General features: G+C 35.1%; 1 protein-coding gene across 4 annotated transcripts in view; it reads right to left on the bottom strand.

The window, feature by feature from the left end:
• The window catches only part of KCNT2 (potassium sodium-activated channel subfamily T member 2), a 157,987-nt gene that overhangs the window by 85,547 nt on the left and 58,782 nt on the right, over positions 1-13,658 (bottom strand). The gene's annotated exons all lie outside the window — the stretch shown is intronic.

The following is a 13,658-nucleotide window of genomic DNA, read 5'->3' as shown; positions in this document are numbered from 1 at the left end:
ACAGAGACAGAGATCTGTTGTGCTCCTTCTATTGCACAGTGTTTACACTTACAATGAGGAGTTCATTCTGCAGATGAATATTTATATATCAGTGAATGCAAAAGCTTTATGATAACTTAAATGAGGATGTAATATACTCCATTTTGGATTTTATTATTGCACTATTATTTACCTTTTAAGTAGATGTGTGTATTTTTATGAACTGAAGATGGTATTTTAAATAATTGTTCAAAATTCTGAACAAGGAACATAAGCACATTCTCTAGTATTTTAAATAATAATTGAAAGTATCAGTGAAAATAACAGCACTGTATATTATTTAAATTATAAAGTTGTGCTGTTTTAAAATGTAGTAACCCCCTTACATATAAAATGAAGCAAGCAGACAGGTTTGTTCTCCAAGTCACAAGTTAAATGGACATGTCTGTTTTCTGTATCTCTGAAAGTTGGATAAACACACCTGTATGGGTGAGGAGTTTAGGTAATGGGAAACTTTCTATTGTTCTCCCTTCTGGAAAACTTAAATTTAGAAAGAGTGTTTAAGGTAAATGACTGTAGTCAGATCACATCGGGACAGTGGTGTATGCTTCTTGCATTTCAAGCTGCGCTGTGAAATCACTGACTCATCGATGGTCTTTTCTCTGTTATCATTATGAGTGTTTCCCTTCAATATTTTTGTTGTTATGTGCACAAATATGGCATCATTTAAACTTCTGTCATATGCATAGGTGTTGTCAGTGTTGTTACCTTTGCCAGTGAGGTCACCTGTACAGAAAAGAATAAAGGCCACTAGTTACTGTCAAAGCTGTAGCCTCCTTGCCAACATCAGAAACAGTTTTGCTTCATTTCTTTGATTCCTCTCAGCTCTTACCAGCTCGTTCCAGTCTTGGGGTACTGTCATCATCTTCCTTATTTTTGTGGAGAACTCTTGAGATTGTGAAGGATAGTGACAAGGGATGGATTTATTATTAAATGGGCAGATGACTGCCGTCTAAGCAAGTGGAGAAAAATCTGAGCAATAATTACACAGATACCTCTGCAGGTTGCCAGTGGGGTTTGCTGGATCTGGGCAACAGAAGTAAATCCTGTGCATGTGCATTTCTATTAGTTTGTCCTCATTTAGCTGCTACTCTCCATAATATTCTTAAGACAGAGCAAGATTGTTCAAACAGGCAGCGAGCAAGATGGAAGCATACACATGTTGCTGCTTTACAAGGGCAGTGTCCATCAAGTCGGTTAAATGGATGGCTGTATGGGCAGTCTCAAGACAATTGCACTAATGTCCAGTCTCTGTCTATTTAGAACACTACCTGTAGGCTCACGATGAACAAAAAGTTCACTGAAAAGAGTAGTACAAGATCCAAAGGGGTATATGGAAACCGCAATGTGACTTAAGGTATATCCTTCCTTTTATTTTTTTTAAATATTCATATGGTATGCTTTGGCTCCTTTATTTCATAATAATTTCTTATTATAAAACCAAGAGCATAAGCGAAAATGTGTGCCACATAAATAATTTTTTCTTGTTTGTGTTCCTACTGGAAAGGTATTTTTACTTCAAAGTTGCCTCCTTGCTGACCTACTGTCTTAGCTAGAGAGAACTTGTTTGGCCAATGACCAGGGAAACAACTGGCCTGTGAACAAGATATAATTAAGCACCAGGCTCAATGCTTAGGTTTGCCGAAATACCAGAAGGGGGCAAATGTTTAAATAGAGGCTGTCTAGTGGGGTGACAATTATAGGAGGCAATTATTAGGAGATAAAAGCAATATATTATATCATATATTACAGAAGTAGGCTCCTTTATGGTTTGACTTTCTGCTTGGAAACAGCAATTCTTCGAGCTATGAGCCAGAGGACTTGGATACCTTGGACTGTCTATGTCTTGTTTGGGTTGATCAGCAAGCTCCACGATTTCATCATCATTCTCCTCCTGCTCCTCACTGTTGTTAACACTGGTGGAGTCCTGATGGTGTTTTCAGTGAAATGTTTTGGTTGAGTGAAAAAGTTTGACCTTTACAATAGCTAAAGAGCTTCCTGAATGTCATAGAAGTTTTTATTAATTCCGTCTGAGTTTTCTTCTTTGGGCCACCTGTTTTGACCATGTGTTTGCTTGAAGAAAAACTTTCAAGTCTGGTAATTTCTTTGGCTAGAATTCAAATGGATCTATGCATGTAACTCTTTCTAAAAATCAATGAAATCCAAAACTTTACAGGACTATTCTGAAGTGTGAGGTGTAACTGTTTAGCAATCACAAGTATGTTTATGATGGTTTATGATGAAATCCCAACAAGCTACATTCTGAAAATAGCATACTTGATTATACTCATCATTTAAAGGAAGAGCACAGGTTGTATCGGGATAACCAAAAACTAGCAGACTTGTGAGTGAAGAGGGGAGCTGATTCAAGTAGCCAGGAAAATAATATAGGATTAAGGATCATAATACTGGAAAGATGAAGGCAGGGGAGGAAGAAGAAAGAAGATCGCCATGACTACCAGGACTGACAGCACACTATATAGTTAGTCTCTGCTATGTTTTGTCTGGCATATTTTCCACTTGATTGCTTAGCCCATGGAGAATATTCAGTAAGATTTTATTCTTACTACATACTCACTACAGCCCTTAGAATTAGACTTCCACTCTGAATATTCAAGATGAAGTATATCACATTTGACTTAAAGTTGGCTGAATCTTTATTTTCTGCATTAATTTTTTTTTTTTTTTTTTTTTTTTTTTAGTTTTAGGATATTAACAAAGTGAACAAAAAGAGATCAAGTGAAGGAGTACAGCTGAAACATGACCCACTATAATTCTTTTTGCTATATTTATCCAGTTCTGGTAAAAGCACATACATGCCCACATGTAGCTGTGCCCTCTCATCAGTAATCTTGTTTTGAACTTCTTTGCATAAAATATGTCCATTTACTTTTTTTTTTCACTGCTCATCACTAATGATAACAAGCTTGCAAAATATAGAACTGTAATTTGTTGATATCAACACACTGCAAACTGAAAAGCAAATTAAGTACAAGTGATCATTCTCAATAGTTAACTAAGGTTCATCATAAATGTAAGCCAGTAATAATAGATGTCCTGAAAATATGAAAAGGTAACTCAAAAATTTATTGGAATGCCATGAAGAGTTTTGTTCTTACACTGTAGAGTTAAGCAAAGTAGTAGAATGCATGTGATTGTAGGAGACCATAACATATTGGATACCTTTAAATAGCCTCATCTCTTATATGATCTCCTACTCCTTTTGTAATATATTAGTAAACATATTGCTTTGCTGTGGAATGTAATTACGTACGGTATTCTGTGCCCAAAGGAACTGACAATTTTATTTCATGCCTGTTGTTTTCAGTCTGCAAAGTCAACCCACAGTTTGTACTTAAGTGTTTACTAAATGAATACCAATTATTTTTTCTTCCTTATTGCTAGGACTCAGGCACTTCCACTCTAATGCACAGTATATTTAATTTTTCATATATATTGCAGAAATGTACAGCTTCCACAAACATAAAAAATATAGCTGTGTTTTTGCAAAGAATGGGAGTTTATATTCAACTTTAAGCTTACGTTAGAGTTCCTTTATAAGTATACAGTTAGATATTTTACTGAGGTCGAGAGATTACAAAACTCAATATAATTTACAATTTTTTACTTTTTTTAGGAGAAGGTTTTGATTGCCAATGGAAGTACAGAACTCATTGATCAGAGTGCTGTTTATTTGGATTATACCCTAAAGAGTCTTTATTTACAGACTTCTAGTTTGTGGGGGAGAGGGAGAATGGAAAGCGATACCTGCTAACAGTGCTAGAAATACAAATTTATTGGAGCTGAGATACCATTTAGAGATTAATCTTTAACTCTCTCTGACATCAAGTTAACGTTTAATTGTTGTGACTAAGTCAAATGATTGGCAGACCTCTATGTTTTGGTAAAGACTTTTGTTGAAGTCCACAAGCAGTTATCAGAGATTAAGTTTACAAGGAACATTTTTGTAACGAATCATACTTTTAATTCTTTACTTCCTGCATTTAAGCTCAGTAAGTTATTTTGGCGTGTGACAGCTCCGGCATGGGGGATGGGGCCCCTAGTGCTAATGGAAAGAATATCACACACAGGTGAGTTAGAAGAATCCATGGACATTTGACTTTTACATGTATTTGTTTATCACCCAAATGTGATACTACGTTTGGATGATGGTCTGCCCCTCTAGTCTTCACCTGTTTGAAAAACATCTGTCTAAACATTCTAGTAATTTCTAATGGAATACCAAGTATACATAAGAGAAAAATGAGAAATTTTTTTCTTTTAAAAATAATTGTAAATGCACTAAAATCCATCTTTGTTTTAGATCATCTCATATCACATCCCTAGCTCTACCAAAGCCTCTGAGATGTCCTTTCAATATTCCATAAAGTTATGCCTAATACAAACAGAGTATGAGTGAATAATTCTTGGTGGCTGGTGCCAGCTTCTGCTAGTATGTCTAGTATGGCCAAAGTTGTACCAAAATCTTTTTTAACTCTTCACTTTCTGATTTGAGAAATATGAACTTTGCTTAACTTCACACCCTTAAAATACAGTTGGAATATGAAACAGACAATAAAAGTGAAAAAATCACTAAAGAGTTATGCTGATCACAAATCAGCATAATGAGTTACTGCTCATCAGAGAACCAGAATAACTGATGGCATCTAATAATACAGTTAAATGTGTTAGCATAAACCACCATAAACACCAAATTTTAGTAAAATAGTTTGTCTGCCTAATGAATCAGTCAATGAAAGATACATTTTTTTTTTTTAAGTCTGCATGCTAATGACAACTTCATTTTTGAGCCAGGAATTGTGAGTGATGATGGTTTGCTGCCAGGCATTGAATTTTAAATGGTGAAGTAGCATCCTCAACATAATTAGTCATCCGTTGTTACACTTGGCATTCTATTTGCTACTGTCTAAAATGATATAATATTCTCAAAGACAGCATGCGAGTATCAGGTTTTTCTTTTTACTGCAAAGATAAAATGAAGCATGTGAAATGTAATGCCTTCCTGTAATGAAAGAGATGAAAGACAGAGGTTTTTAACACTTATTTTATATATCAAATTTCCCCTTTAAGGGGAACTTTACCTGCTTTTATTGAAGTCCTCCCAAAACCAAAGCAAAACCTAAGATTTCTTTTACCAATATGATGATACAGCATTTCACAGCCTGCAGACTCTGGTTGCATTCCAGATCGGCTTTGATTCTAGCATCTTATTTTACCAAGGTTATTCTTGTCACCCCTGTTCTGAAGGTAACATGCGTATTTTGCATATGTATCATTTACATGTTCACACAAGATATCTACTGACAAGCCTGTGATTCAGCAGCAGATGTATGTGTGCATGTGTGTTTATAAACCAATGGAAAGTTTACTAGAGAACCCACATCCTAATAATTTGCATGCCTTTGCATGCCTGTTGAGTTTACCTCCATTGCTCCCTGTGTCTCAATCCCCCAAACCTTTTCTCTGACTGCATTTTTTCTGTGCATCTTTTCCAAGTGCTGATACTTTTGAAGACATACATATCTCAAATGCATATTGCACATATTAAAATATGGAAATTGATTTTTGGTAACGGAATATGGTATTCTATTTCTCTTTGACATTCCTTATTTGTCCTTGCTTTTTGGATAATCACTTCTAGATTTCCACCAAATCCCCCTTTATTATGTCATGGGGTTCACATGGCAATTACAAAATTAGATGTTGTGGCCCCAATTCTGTCCTTATGTACATCAACGTGACACAGAAAATTAAAGCAGACTTTGATAATTTAATTTTTAATTTTACTAAGACTTTAAATATTCCTTAGTGGTATTCTGTGTTGTGCTATGTTCCTGCAAAAGAACAAGGACAGGATTGCATTTAGATTAACTTTGAGGAATTTTATGTTTTGCTTTATAAGTGTTGGCAAGCCATAATTAGTTAATATTAGCAGTAGCTTGATTTTGGTTATCTCCCACAAAATTCAAAATATTTGCTAAAGAAAGGATGCTATGGAGATGCAGTCCTTTAGAATTGTATTTCTAACAGTTCAGATGTTATATGACTCAAAATCATTTACTTATTTTCCTCCTTTCATAATGGTAATTGGTCTTTGCTGCTAGAACAACCTTTGCTTGTCATGGTATCTGGTAATATTATTACTGTATTACAAGATGTCATGATAATAAAAGCCAAAAAATTGTTCTCCCAATGGCATATTCAGAGTGCACAATGTTTTGCAAAATATTGTGTATCCCTCCCAAATATTCTCAATGCATCATTAAAGAAAAGTTGTCCAGATTATTGTAAATATTAGCAGCATCTGAGCGACAGATATCAGCAGGTATCTGAGAGACATTTTTACATCATGTGAAACTTACTGGGGAAAATATTGGGAATGAACCTGAAAGACATTTTATCACTTTCTTGGGCAGGTGTTTGTCTTTGAACCTATTTTTACACTTTACTTAAATATGCATAATCTGATTACTGAATTTTCAGTACCTTCACATAGCAGAAAAAAATGATTAGAAGAGGATGATCACAAATGATTCACAGGATAGAGGCTGGAAATTTCAGAATGGAAAGTAATTTAATGTCTGTCTCTCACCAAGAGTAAAAGTCTTGCAAGCCATGCTGAAAATTCTTCCTAGTGTCAATTTAAAAATATTGATTTAAACAACACACTACTAGATTGTGAAATTGCCATTGCATTAATTGTCAAAGGATGATTTACCTGACCTATAATGTAATTACATACCATATGAAATATTAAAATATGGTGTAGTACAACAATAGAGAACAAAAAAATGTGGATAAGTTTATTTTGTCTTTCAAATTTATTAAAATTTTACTTTGCCTACCTTTATCTAAATTCAGTTTGGAACTACTGATTTTCAGGTTAATAAATGATCTGCAACCTGTGCTAGAAAATCAGCAAAGCTTTGATTGTAACTTGAAAAGATCACAAGTACCTGAAGCCCTGACTCATCTTCCAGGCTGCAATAAAACAATAGAAATCTCTCAATCATATTGTTGACTTCCTTAATTTAATATTTCTCTACATATTAAAAAAAAGGAGGATTTGCTTATAAATAATCTGTTGTTGACACTCCATTTTACAGAGGCTTTGTGAAGGGCAGCTTCTGAGCATTTAGTCTTTCTGATTATTTTTTATTCTCAAAAGAAGACAAGATGACTACAAATGTATCTCTCACACTCAGAAGATAATTTAGATTGAACTCTCTTAGGGACATGGTTTAGTGGTGGACTTGGCAGTACTAGGTTAACGGTTGAACTTGATGATCTTAAAGATCTTTTCCAACCTAAATGATTCTATGATTCTATGCTCTCTAACTTTGTTCCACAGACCACAGTAAATAGGCTATTCAAATTATTATTAATTTCACTGGTCTCTGTGTCTAGTTTTAAATGTTCCATTACATCAGTTGCACAAAGAATTCCCTGCATGTAGCGTGGGAAAGATGCTGACCTAATTATTTTAGAAATAACTATGTAGAAACATCTAAAAAGATTAACAAAGGAAATATTATGTCACTACCAAATTAATAACTAAAATAGCTTGAAAATCACTGTATAATTATCTAGGTTTCCATAGAAACTATGTTTGATGGGTAGCCAAAAAGACTTCTGATTGGGCTTCCATACTTTTGCTCTCCCTATAATAAACAGGATTTCTGTTCTGCCTTTCACAAACAACTAATCAGTCTTTCCATAGCATAAGTCCTTATCCTATACTCTTTAAGCAGCACTCTAACAGCACTAATCACCCATATGCTCTTTTAAGATCTGAACTCTTGAACTTAAACATGTGAAAATATTTTTAAAAATGTATTATGACAAATACCACACTATCAACCAAAGGAAACAAAAAGAAAACATAATAAATTCATATATGGTAATATTTTTGTGTTGTCACAATACAATAGTTGCATAAAAATAAGCAAAGGCATTAATCCAAGAAACAAGTTGGGGTTTTTATTACATTTTGTCATTGTAATTTTTCATTACATGTTCTCATCAAGCCTTCTCAAAGGCTTTGGCCCTTAAGTACTAATAATACAGGTGTAAGCAAATGATCCCCAGTGCTAGCAAAGGTGAAAAAGGTGTGGCCCATCCCATAAGTCCGTATTCCATTAGAAACAGTAGGAGTTTTATCTGAATTTGTGTTTCATTTAAATAATCTAGATTGACAACTATTTGTGGCAACACTGTTTTCACATGCTTCTTATACAGCAGATTTTAGCAAAGCCACCTTAGAAATTTCTATACCTAAGAAAAGAAACTCTGTATGCAATACTTTTTTCTCCTACCAAAGTTGATGAAAATGTTGTCCTTGTGTTCATGCACCGTTTTCCCCAGAAGGCAATAGTTCAGATAAACTTCAATTGAATTTATAGATTATTTGTTCGCAAATAGCAAATGGATATTTTAAGAAATGTTTTGTTATTGACCCTCCTGAGGCTTCACAACCTTTTTATTGTTCCATCACTTAAGGGAGTACTAAGGTAGTGTCTGAAGTAGACCTCAGTTCTAATTGTATACACTCACAGGAAAACTACCCACGCATGCTGCCCTGCTTCCAGCAATCGAGAAGCAGGACAAGGGTAGGGTGGAAGTTGGTACAATGGATTTGGAAGGTACTACATGTGCTACCTGGCCTACTTCTAGATCTATTTGTTTTATGTTTGGAGACCACTGCATAGGAATATTTCAAAACAGAAAATAGAGATCCTTTGTTTGAAACAAACAAATTCCTGACAGATCTGCTTTATTTCAGAGAAAGAAAAGCACAACTGTTATTATTTTAATACTTTGTGGGATTCTTGTAATAGTTGAATAATTTATTCTGTATTATTTACAGTTACGTAGAACTTTCAGTTCATGTTCTATCATATTCTGGGTTTTAAATTCGGCAACTCCTGTTTAGTCTGTTAGACCCTGAGACTTCATGTGCTTTACCACTTTAGAATCATTGGATTTGATCAAACTAAATGACACAATTACAGTTTAATTTAGTGCTATTTTTGAATGCAGAAAACCTCTCTAAATCATAAACTGAGCTTGGGCCTGAGCACTGAGTGCGCTGTACAACAAAACATAACATCACAGAAAGAACTGTAGACCCAAAAAATCACATTGTATTCTACATTACATAATCCACCAACACTCTTCAAGTTCATCCTACTTAATGCTAGGCATCTTTCTTGGAGAACTGCCATTGTAGGCTCCTGATACAATCAACACAGAAGGGCAGAGAAGCACAGACCTCCATGTGGTGATTTAGTTCCCTTCAGATCTGCATTGCCCTCTGAGTTGTCTGTCTCTACTTATTGATAATAAAGGGAACTGGAGCGCTGAGATGCCTTATTTTCTCTCACATTACGTAGCATTAATCCTTTCTTGTTTGGTTGGGTTTTTTCTGTAACATAGTGTTCCAAATCTGAAGGTCTTGATTTGTCTTGTTTGGACTAGATTGTTGTCTGGATTTGTTTTAATCCTTACAAGGAACTTATTTGTGCTGTTTTCGTGCAGATGAGAATTTTGAGTGTGTAATTGACATTGAGGCTACAGTATTGGCATAATACGTTTATTCTGTGAGGCAGTGTGTGGAAACATCCTAATTTTCTGTTGTTGAAAGCACTGAAGGGTAAAAAATGTTAAGATTGACCTCAGTGAGCTTTCAATGAAGACATAAGCACAGTTTGTGCAGGCTTCTTAGTATTCTGTATGAAAAAAATAAATGCCCAGCTCAGTTTGTAGCCACCTTTTTCACAAGCTAATCATTCTACACTGGTGATCTATGACTAATACTGATCTAAAAAGCAAAATAAGTCCTAATAGATGATTCACTGTGTCACAGAAAGATGCCTGAAATAGTCATTTGCTGTTATTTGTCTTCTTGTACAGTTTACAGAAATAATTAGTATTCCATTTGACAAACAAGTGCAAACATCCATTAGCTAAATGACACAACATGTACTTTGACTAGGTCTGTAACTTTCACTAAACTCTATCAATAGTAACTGCTGAACAGTGTCATACAGGAGTACACACCTTTTAGTATAAGTATGATTGCTCTGCTTAGGAGGCCACTGAGGTATTTAAAGGAAAAAATTATTGGATAGCCTAATCTGTCTTTGAAATCAGAAGAAAAGAGAAAAAAAATCCTTGTATATAATCTGTAAGCTACAGATACATGAAGTTGGTCTTATGAATTTATTGATGTGCAAATGAGTTCTACCCTCAAATCCATAAACAATTATCATCAAAAATCAGAGTGGAATAGAGCAAAAAATTTGTTATGTGATTACTGTTTGTTCTGTAATAATGTTGAAAATTGTCAACTGTATACAAAAATACAGAAGGAGGCTATTCCCACTATATTCTGAGTGCAAAGGACACCTTGAATGATGTATCTAAAATTTTGAGATTAGCCAATTACATGTAAACATTAGATTATTTATTTTTTTAATTTTTCATCTGAAAGCTTACACCTGAGTTATAAGACATAAGTTGGAATGAGCCTACATGTGTAACCACCACTTGTAAGATTCCATTGTGGAGATGTAACTGATGGGTTTGCTGATGATGCATGAGGCAGAATTTAATTAATTTTCTGTGGGTTTTCTGCTAGCTGTGGCAGAAGTTACCTTGAAAATACTCATTATGTGCAGACAGGAGCAGATGTGATGAGGAAGAGCTCCTTTTATGCATTTATAATTTTTTTAAAATGTTTTCTATAAATATGCTGTTTTCTTGCAGCTATTGTATGTAACATAGATCCCTCAAACTGATCTTTAAAGTAAATTTCTGTTGAGAAAGACGACCAGTCAAATGGTAGCAAATGCAATGCTGTTGTCTACATACTAGAAGAACAAGTAAAAATGTACTGGGCTTAGACATACCAAATTTTCTCCCTCCATTGTAAACCATCAGGAGACCAGGAGGTCCAGCCAGGTTCTTCCCCAGGGTCCTGGGTGTGCTGAGGCATTTCTAAGTGACTGGGACTGAACAGTTCCTCCACATTTAAGAGAGCATAATTTCAGTTCTGGCTAGACAGATAGATGGCAGAGGCACATTCCTGCTCACTGAACTTGCACCCATACAAAGATCAGACATAAGTATCTTCTGATATAAATATCCTCTTATTCTGTAAACACTCGAGCTTTCAGAAAAGATCCTATAATATACATTCTGCAGCAAAGTTGTACTTCCAGAATTATCAGTGGAGACATGTCAGCTCCAATATGCTTGTACATATCCAGCTATTTTGTACTCTGTACAAAACTACAGGTTTCTGTTATTGCACAAGGAAGTAAAGAAAGCATCTCTTTCGTACCTCAGCAAAAACCTACTTTTAAATATGTTAAAAATATACCTAAAATTCTGAAAAAAAATATTAAGGAGCATATCTTTTAGATATGAAGTAATTGCTGGAAAGTAGTTATGTTTCAGCATTTACTTGTTTTAAACTTTCTCACAGAAATGACCATCAAAAGACTTACAAGAGGTTTCAGTCTCACTTGAAGCAGTAAGAAAGCACTTTTGCTGCACTTCCTCAGTGCACCAGTCTAACTGAACTGGTAAAAAATGGAAGCAGAAAGAGGAGTCTTTCTGGGCTTAATACCGTTTTGGACTTCTTATAAAATGGTGTCATCCCCATACTAAGCTATGTGTCCCCTCTTTCTATGTGTCTGATAAAAAAGCATGGTTTTAAACAGAACCCTGTGTTGTAGAGTTATATTGACTTCAGAAGTGCTAAGCCAATGTTCCTATTGAAGCAGATGGTAAAAGCAAGCCTGCCAACCAGGAACTAAGAAGGGCTGTGGTGTTACAATTTAATCCATACGGTGCCTGAAAGTCTTTATCTCATTAACCTTAAAGGTTGGCAGGGAGGCATGGTGAGGGCAGTTATCAGCGGCTCCAAAAGCACAGCATGAGCATGTCCCCCATGGTATTGAATATAGTCTGAGGGGAAAAGTGCTCTGAAACTGTAAGCACTGTATTCAAGCAACTAATCGAGGCTCATTAATTTTGCATTACTGAAGCTATAGTACTTCATGGACCAAAGCAGTATCTCTAAATGTACCCAAAACATTGTTATGAAAACAGACCCGTGCTAGCTCAAAATTTTTTTGTGTTGTGCTCCATTACATGTATGGATAACTCTAGCACTGGCTCCTATGTGTGTTTGGGGGGAATACACTTGGTTACTGCTTGCTGTTGCAAAAAATGTGAAAGATCAGCCTCGTGAAAGTCATCCTTAAGTGGACAGATTCCAGAAATAAACTTTGTTCAGCATGAAAAAACTCATGTAAGTTCTAAATGATGTCTCTTAAAATAAAACGCTGTCTCAAATTCATCATAGATGTAACATAATCAAAGACATTAAGCTAATTCATTTTGACTGTCTATAGAGAATTTTTTAGATATTTTTAAAATATACTCTGTAATATAAAATCATACATAGATGGGTAAAAAAGTGTAAAAATGCCATTATGTGTGTTCATGTAAGCAATAGTAACAACTGCCTAAACAGAACTCCAGTCTTGGGCAAGCTGCAGATGCCTGAACAACTATTCTTAGTCATTCTAAATGTGCTTCATTTCCTTAGTTATTGCATTACTGGGTGTTTTCATCCTATTTAGCTTATTTTGCACTCTAGCAGGGTCAACACTAGGTCAGTATATAATGATCTATAATGAGCTGGTATCTGCAGCTGTTAAGACCAGACATAATTACTCTAAGTGAGATAGCCATTTTCTGCATGTTTTACTATCAGTTATCAAAATGCCTGGTGGTGAGCATGGTGTTCTGTTTAGCTGCAGCTTCTATACCTTATTCAACCAGGGATCATCACAGTGAGTTCTTAGGAAACATGCTTGTTACTAGCTTACTTCAGTGAGAACTGAATACGTATTTTGTTCAGCAGTTCAGTAAAATATTGAAGTAGGTTAGTAAAAAAGGTGAAGGCATATTTACTCAAGAGCGCTTTGTATTGTAAAAAAATTAAAAAGCAAAATTGGAGCCAATTAAAAATGTCAGTGCTACAGTGACAAAATTTTATGCATTCTGGTTCAAATATTGTAGTCATTATTCATATAAAATTTCCTCTTAAAGGGCCATAATATTCAACAGGAAATTGAATCTCACAAAAATTCGTTACTATTTAGAACTGGCAGCATTTGTCATTATGCAGTTGTGTGGCCATAAGACAAAGGGTAAAATTGGACCATTTGTTTCACCACTGGCTCAAACAAACCCTTCTTCTTGAATAAAGGACAGAAAGGGACAAGACTGGAAAAGGCCATGTGGTATTTTGCACTGTTATTACCAAAAGGGTTAGGCAGCACATAACAGTGGCTATTAGAAAAACAAGCTAGAGAAATAAAGTAAGAGAAAATCAAATCACTGTCTCCAAAATGACAGACCAAACTTTATCAGTGTGCTGACCCAAAGGCACCCTGTCTGGCAAAATAAATACAGGTGATGTAGCCTTTCCACACAGAATCATCTTCTCCATTTACTGCCCTTTGTACACTGTCTTGTAACACACGCATTCTTCCTCTACGATTTTTTTTGTCATATATGAT

The sequence above is a fragment of the Nipponia nippon genome, unplaced genomic scaffold (assembly GCF_047370975.1).
Source record: "Nipponia nippon isolate SJK-2023a ecotype South Korea unplaced genomic scaffold, ASM4737097v1 scaffold_5, whole genome shotgun sequence".
NCBI classification, from domain to species: domain Eukaryota; kingdom Metazoa; phylum Chordata; class Aves; order Pelecaniformes; family Threskiornithidae; genus Nipponia; species Nipponia nippon.
This window is presented reverse-complemented; position numbering and strand designations above follow the sequence as displayed.